The 7,753-nt window shown below is 39.1% G+C and overlaps 2 pseudogenes; one reads left to right on the forward strand and one right to left on the reverse strand.

The window, feature by feature from the left end:
- Positions 1 to 4,185: 4,185 nt before the first annotated feature.
- LOC149227264 (transcription termination factor MTERF15, mitochondrial-like) lies at positions 4,186 to 5,623 on the reverse strand (annotated as a pseudogene).
- Positions 5,624 to 5,699: 76 nt separating this feature from the next.
- On the forward strand, positions 5,700 to 7,470 carry LOC149227265 (pentatricopeptide repeat-containing protein At1g77405-like; annotated as a pseudogene).
- The last annotated feature ends 283 nt before the right edge of the window (positions 7,471 to 7,753 follow it).

Genomic DNA, 7,753 nt, shown 5'->3' on the forward strand with positions numbered 1-7,753 from the left:
TTCCACCATCAATGCCACCAGAGATCCTAGAGCAACGTAGGAACATTACTACTATGGCGCGCACAATGCTCATACGGTCAATGGCGGAATGTACCGAGCTGCTAACGCAGTCGATTGTTATGCTCACTACCTTTCAGGAGGGTCCAACACTTTTTCAATTGGAATATGAGGCCCGGGAGCTCCAACAAGCTTACGATCAGCTCAGAGGGACCGCGCAGACCATTGCTATCACGTAGCACTTGGCTAAGATGCGGGAGGTGTAGGACATGAAAATCCAAGCCAATGCCGCTAGATAGAAGGAAGAAATGGTTAAAGCCAGTCTCCAGCCGTGGCTGGATGAGGCATTCACGGTTTAAACCACCATAGAGCACAAGGTAGCCCACATGAAGGCTGAGTATGCCACTATGGAGACAGCAGGGACAGGGACTGAGGTGTCGGTGACACATGTGGAATGGATGCAATGCATGATGTAAGAGTTTGTTGCTAGCACAAGCGACGCACAGAAGCTGCTAACCGATCTCCACACAAAGTTGGATGCACTAGCTGAGTGATTCGGGACGAGTCACGATGATTATGTTGGGGGATTTTTGGGTAGTGGAAGCCTCGCGTAGTGGGTATGGGGCTCAAAGCCAACGATTTTGGGGTAGGAGCGGGGCAAAGACTCCGCGAGATGCACGGAGTGTGATTTGTAATAAGTCAAAGTCAAAAGGGTAGTCCACCCGAAAATAATGTAAAGAAATGTAAGATGAGTTGACCCGCCCATGGATCGTGGTCCATGGAAAGGTATAAATAGAGCAAGGCTCTATGGGTAGAGTAGCTAAGTTTTGGTATGATTTTGAGATCTGATATGTAATGGGTGTTTGAGAAGAGCATTCTGAAAGCGTTTGTAAGTCCAAGTTAGGGATTTGGGCAGAGGATAGAGGCTCTGCAGCTGTGTGTGCAGAGGCCTAGAAGAGTCCGCAGCTGTGTGAATGGATCCCTGCAGCTGAGTGCATAGGGTAGATCTAGATGTAAGGATGATAAGTGGAAATAGAGATAACTTTCTTCTGAATTCTGTGTTAAATCTAAATTATCGCAACTCTATTCTTTTATGGTTAATGAAACTGTTTTGATCTGTGCGCGTATGCTTATTGAATACTTGTGAATTGAGTTTAATCTTAATATGTGAACTGAATGAAAGTAATAAATGTTTGCTTAAAGACCCCAGTAAAAATAGATTTGTAGACTGCGCGGGGTATTCAGGATCTGCGCAAATATAGTGCAGCGCGAAGCTATAGGATAGAGTGTGAACCCTGCAAATCGCATCCAGACATCCCAAGGGTGCGGAAACCTGGTTCCAACACCCTCCCTTGCTACCTCAGGTGAGACCTCAGTCCGCGCTTCGCGGGTTGTTGCCGAAAGGGCTGGTAGCTGCGGGATTTGCTTGACTAAATAATTCTTCTGAACCTGGGGCAGGCCCATATAATCCAACATGACATGATGCTTTCATGAGCCATTTGTTGACTACCATGATTATCATGAAATTAATCTAGTTTACCCTAGTTACCATTCTCAGAATGAAGGTAAGTTCCCGATGCATTTCTATATATATATATATATATATATATATATATATATATATATATATATATATACATATATATATATATATATATATATATATTTCAAGCGAGGAAAAAAGAAAAAGAGAAAAGAAGACAATTCAAAGTTGCAGTGTGTACCCTGGCCCAAGGGGTTGTACAGAAACAGATTCAATGAATCAAAATAGAAAAACTGCAAAGAAGTACAGGAATAGAATGAGAATACAAATAATTAATGTTCTTAGGTAGAGAGACCATCATACAATAATTGCATGCTCTGCTGCCTATATAAAACTAAATGATATAATGTACAATTTCATCAACTCGAGAGAGATGAATCAAATAATTAAAAGGGTGGGATAGATTAGAGAGACAAAAATAAAACCTGGAAAAGTAGATGAAAGTTTCCAGGACATTCTTTCACAACCTCCTACCCAATGGTTCCACCAAATATAGCTGCCATGGAATACAATACTCCAGTGAAACCACTTTCAAAATATTCGAATACATTACAGTCAACAACATTAACATCCATCTTAACCAGCAAGCTATCATTTTAAAATTTTTGCCACATCAATGACATATTGGCATCTTCCTAAGATGAAAAATGGAACACCCAAATTTATGAAAAAATTTATCTGGGGTTCAGACAACCAAGTGTACAAGGGGAGGGCAGTCAAACATGGAGAATCATTGAGAAGAAGTTCGCTAGGACCTTCAAGTGCTTCCTTCAGTGCATGAAACTTTAAGAGCTTGGATTTCTTTTCCTAAGCGATTATGCCACCCATCTCATAGCATCCAAAAGTTAGTGGTATCTTCATGGACGTGGAAAGAATATGGTCTTCCAGTCTCTGCCTTTCTTGGCTTTCCATCACTGAATTCATTCATAACTTTAACTTCAGAGAAATCAACAAAATCACCATCCTTGAAATGGAGCCTTTCATCATCAACCACACATTACACAAGAGTAGGATTGTAGTTAGAGCAAAAGAAATGATGTCCATCTGTGCTTCCACAACATTCACATCAAACACATTAAGCTCTGTCCCAAAGTCACAAAACATACTGCCAAACAGTCCCCGAACATTGGATTTGATTAGAGCAATTGAGGATTTGTGATTATGATAGAAATCGTTTGTATTCAACTGTTTTCTCGACACCTATGTCTCTGAACACTGTCCCCTGCAGTTTCATGGAATATGGAATCCATTACCACTTGGAAGTTCCATAATTTCCTAGGAAATTAGGCATCAATGAAATTGCCTGGCAACAAAAGAGGTGTTGTTGTCATATCTTAGATTTAGCAGAAACTGAAACTGCAACACCAACATTTAATTTCTGCAACTTATTACAGCAAGCAACTGCCTCGTTTTTGCCAATATCAGGTTCAGTAAAATAGAAAATTGGCATACAAGTCCTACCTTTCAACATTTGATTGGTCATGCAAAGTCACTGATTCCACTCCCGCTAGTATCACATCATTGACCATTTCAACCCCGAGGCCTTGAAGGCTAGAGATGAGAACATTTGCACTGGCTTGGCATCTGATAGCCCCCCTTCCATAAACTGCCAGATGTCTATTGTGCAAACCTTCGTCTATGTATTTTCTTTCGTACATGATCAGAAGGAATCGAGTTTGTGCTACCTCCACTAGAAGACATCATGTTAATTATGTTTGTGTTCTTCACTCAAGATAAGATGATCCATTATTACCACCTCAAAGCACTATCTGTTCTTATCTTGATCTAACGAGGACAAGGACAAGGACAAAGGATGCACTTTCTTAATTGAGGTCCCCTCTACCATAATATATAGTTGTTCAATATATCATGGCATACAACCCCTTCCTCTATAGTCATGACATCATGAACTGCTCAATTAATTATACATTATGATGACTAGTCATCGTCATTCCTACTCATTGCGTGTCTGCCTCGCCTTTCAAACGATTTATTTTCCTAAGGCCAACCTTAAACTACCTCACAATTTTTTCATGTTTGCAAACTAATATGATCTTCATGCCCATCTCAACCTTCTTGAAAATATCTTCACACTATAAGGGAAAAGCCAATCAATGTGGCATGTAGCAAGTCAGCTCTCTTGCTTCATTATTACAAGTCTCATCCAATCTCTTGTCTGAATTGTCATACAAAGTCTCTGAATATTTGATCATCATTTTATTTTATTTTATTATTATTATTATTTTTAATGTTTTTGGGTGAGAACCGTGTTATATTAGCTAGTAGCTTGTCATCTTGAAACTGAATAGCAACCATCTATGGACATTGAAAGAAGGCCCTCACTGTAGGAAGTCACTTTTCGATATCAAACTGTGTTTCATGGCTTCCAAGGAATGCCATATGCTTTTGACTACAAAGGTCCCTTTCATAATGATCAGCACAGGGTAATCAAAAGTGTATGCTAGCTTATAACCTGATCAGGCTTTAGTTGATAAGGCTCAAGAACTAAGGCACTTCCCTTGAATTATAATGTTGTCAGTGCAGATCCCAATTAGTGTTATAACGACAACAATCAATCAAGAAAAAACACCAACAAGAAAGAATATTACAATCATCCAATATGCTAAAAGACAATATGTTTAAGGCTATCTTCCTTTTTTTCTTTTCTTCTTCCTTGACATAATTTCCAAAATCATTTCACTGTTTGGATAGGGTCGTACATATTTATTATAAAATTGTCTGCATGTAAGTTTCATTATAGTTTTTCAAAGTAACTTCCACACCAAGAGCACCTTTTGATCTTAGATTGGAATCACCTTGTAGCGAGGAAGTGCATGCTTATGAAAATTTACACCGAAATAATCAGGGACATCTACTAGGTTCCTAACAGGGAACCCCATGTCACTAATCAGAAAATTAGCCTTCTTTTTTATAGATTGCAATTCATACATAATAATGTGTGGTTCCTTTTCTAACAACTTGAAGGTTTCCCTATGTGACAGTCCCTTTTTAATGAGATATTCAAGGCGTGCTTTCACCCGTCTACTTCCTCTTATAATACCCTCTCTCAAAATCTTGCATTACAAGGGTTTTCTACATTTTAGGTTATTCAACAATGAAACACACCTTGACAACTCCCCACCTTCCTTCATCAAAAATACATAAGGATTGTGCACAATTGTTTTTACAAGATGATGACCAGTGAAGCGCAAGCTCTCCAACTCAGTAACCAATGGTTTCAACTTGTCTTCGATGCTGTGAGCCAATAATGCAGGAAATGTGGAGTAGAATCAATCTATGTCCTCTCCTGTCAAACCAATGCTCTTGAGATACTCGATTTTCGAAGCCAGAGATTCTATTCTATAAGTGACAAAATTCAGGTACTTCCTCAAAACAAGATATATGGTCCCATTCTTAACTCCTGTATCCCTTAAAACCTTAACCTTTGTTTCTAAATTAGTGTGTTTATTCAAGAAGAATAACAAGGGACACTTCTCCAAGCATCTGCCTATGTAAGAGGATCCAATTCTATGATCCAACAAAAATTTCACATTTTCTTGATAGTTTAGTGGACCAACAAGTTCCAGTCTGAACTTTGCACAATAATTTAAGAGCGTCCCAATAATATCCTCTCTATTTGGGTATTTCTGAAGTCTAGAAAAAAAGATGGTGCCATTGATTCAAGTAGTCAACATTCAAAATTAAGGGGCAGGAATGCCAAAAAAGTGGCAAGGTATATCTACTTAGACCATAAACCTCAAGGGTGTTTAGGGTCTTTTCTAGTTCAGACTCGTAGCATTTTAGTAAAGGTTTATGTTTCTGAATCAAATCATAAATATCGAACCTCGGAAATCCATACCTTTCAAATAGCCTGGTAAATGCAACCAATCCTCTCTCTACACAAAGTTCAATCCCAGATGGTAGGGTACCGTCTTCCTTCTTGCCAATGCTCTCCAGAAGGAGTTCAACTTCACTGATGGTATCAGTTTCCTTCAAAAGGGTTTCTACTACTACAGGAAAGCTAGAAAGCTGCAAAACCCTGAAGGAAAGTTGCAAAACCCCGAGTCTAAATCTCGTTGGCATAGAGTTTCAAGCATCAATTAGGAATTGAGCATGATGTTAGAAGGTTTTACCAGCTTCTACAATGTCTCCATAGAAAATGACGCATTATAGCAGGAGCAAAGTCTGAAGGCGAGGTAAACCATTACAATGTTCTGGCATTTGATTTTGAGAACACGTGCCCAACCTCTGTATTCTTTCAAATTGAATCGTTTTCTCATACCACGATCCAAATATATAAACACATCCCCTCCTAATTTTTTCATAGAAACATGACTACTTCTCTTTGCATTTCATACATTTTCTATATCTGCTTGCCAAGAATTGGAAAATTCAACAGATCCAAATGTTACCTAAATATGTTCTCACAGACGCATTTCAGAATGTGTTATTTTTTTCATGAAATGTTTCCAGAATTGTGGAAATTATTATTCAGACAGACGATATAGAAGTGGGTGTTGATGGGCTTGGCCTCAAAACATTGACCAATGATATTGTCTGCGAAGTACTCAGAACCCTTCAAAGAAGTTTCTCAAAGAGATTACGCAGAAGGATTCTAGCAAAGGTTCCCCATTATAGAGAGATGCCTTTGGAAAGAGGCCCAGCAAGATCAATCTATACGAGGATCCCAAGGTCTTAGAGATCCTTTGTCAGTTAAACAGGCTATGGGTAAAGCATTGAGATTCTATTCATGCACTAGAAAACAAGATGGGCTTGCGCATGTTTAGCTTACTTTCCAGGAGATGGCATGGACTCTGGCGAGGGAAATCCTACTGAAAATGTTATGGAGGTTCCTCCATGAAATGGCAAGAAAAGAAAGTGGTCTTGTAAGAACAAAAACTGTGACCTTTGTCATAAAAGTCCTGGGTGAACAAGGTCTAGTGAAGGAGGCATTGGCTTGCTTTTATCGAATGAAACAATTCCATTGCAAACCAGATTCGATCACCTACAATATCATTAGCATCTCTGTCACCACATTGTAACTGCGTTCAAGCATGCATCATTAAATTGTGGTCTTGCTCGAATTAATTACCTGGTTTGTTTGAACTGGTCCCTGAACTGAAGTTAAAACTGTATTCTCTAAGGCATTGGGTTACTCACATTTTTCCTGTTCGATATAGGTTTGTGCATTGAATAGCAAACCCGCCATTCCATGCATTTGAGTGGTCATATTTTGGCTATTTTGATTGAATTCGCTGCGAATTTGAGGTAAAACCGTTTCCACTGCATTTGAGTATCCACATCTTGACATGTGGATCGAGGTGAAAAAACAGGAAGGAATGAAGAAAGTGAGAGTAAGGTGGGGAATTTCAGCAAAGCGAGATTTCTATTTTATTAGATGAAAATGTCGGGCTCTAGATGCCCTCCAGATGTTTTCACCTAAACTATTCTAATCACCTATTATTGCAAACACAGTATGCATACAAGTATTCGGAAGGCGGTTAATAAGAGATTACAGGAAGAAAATCGGTTGTTTAAAGAGATGTGTTACGATGGTTTTATGTTGGACATTGTTACTTACAATTGCTTGATTGATGGCCTTTGTAAGAATTGCAAAATCGATAGGGCCCTGGAGATCTTCCGACAGATCCATCAGGATGGTTGTGCTCCTAACAAGGTTACTTATAATTCCTTCATCAGATATTATAGCACTGTGAATGAAGTAGATAAAGCTATGGAGATGTTGAATAAGATGGAGGAGAATAACATATCTCCCACTTGCAGTTCTTATACACCAATTGGTCATGCATTATGCGAAGGAGGACTGGTTGGAAGAAGGTAGTAAGGTATTGATAGAAATGGTTGTTAAGGACTCTGTTCCAAGATCTTATACATATAAGCTTGTTACTAATGCTCTTAGGAAAGCATGAAAAGATGGATTACCAGCAGAAGCAGAGGTATGTAGGAAGATCGAGCTTGGAATTGAAGCTAGGGATAGACATGTAAAAGAGTGAAGGGCATGGTCTATACATGAATCCCTGGAATATCACCTCTTCCCATATAGGTGCACAAATTGAGACAACTATGGCATAAAGAAGCATGGCAACTAGATCTTGATCCATTATTGACTTCTCTCCGTGGGAGGCTGTAATGGGAGATGGAAAGGGCAGCAAATCTAGATTAATTTGTGATAACATGTTCACCAAGGGGAAC

This window comes from Pinus tabuliformis, chromosome J (genome assembly GCF_031772625.1).
Source record: "Pinus tabuliformis cultivar Carrire ecotype Pingquan chromosome J, CPIR1, whole genome shotgun sequence".
NCBI classification, from domain to species: Eukaryota; Viridiplantae; Streptophyta; class Pinopsida; order Pinales; family Pinaceae; genus Pinus; species Pinus tabuliformis.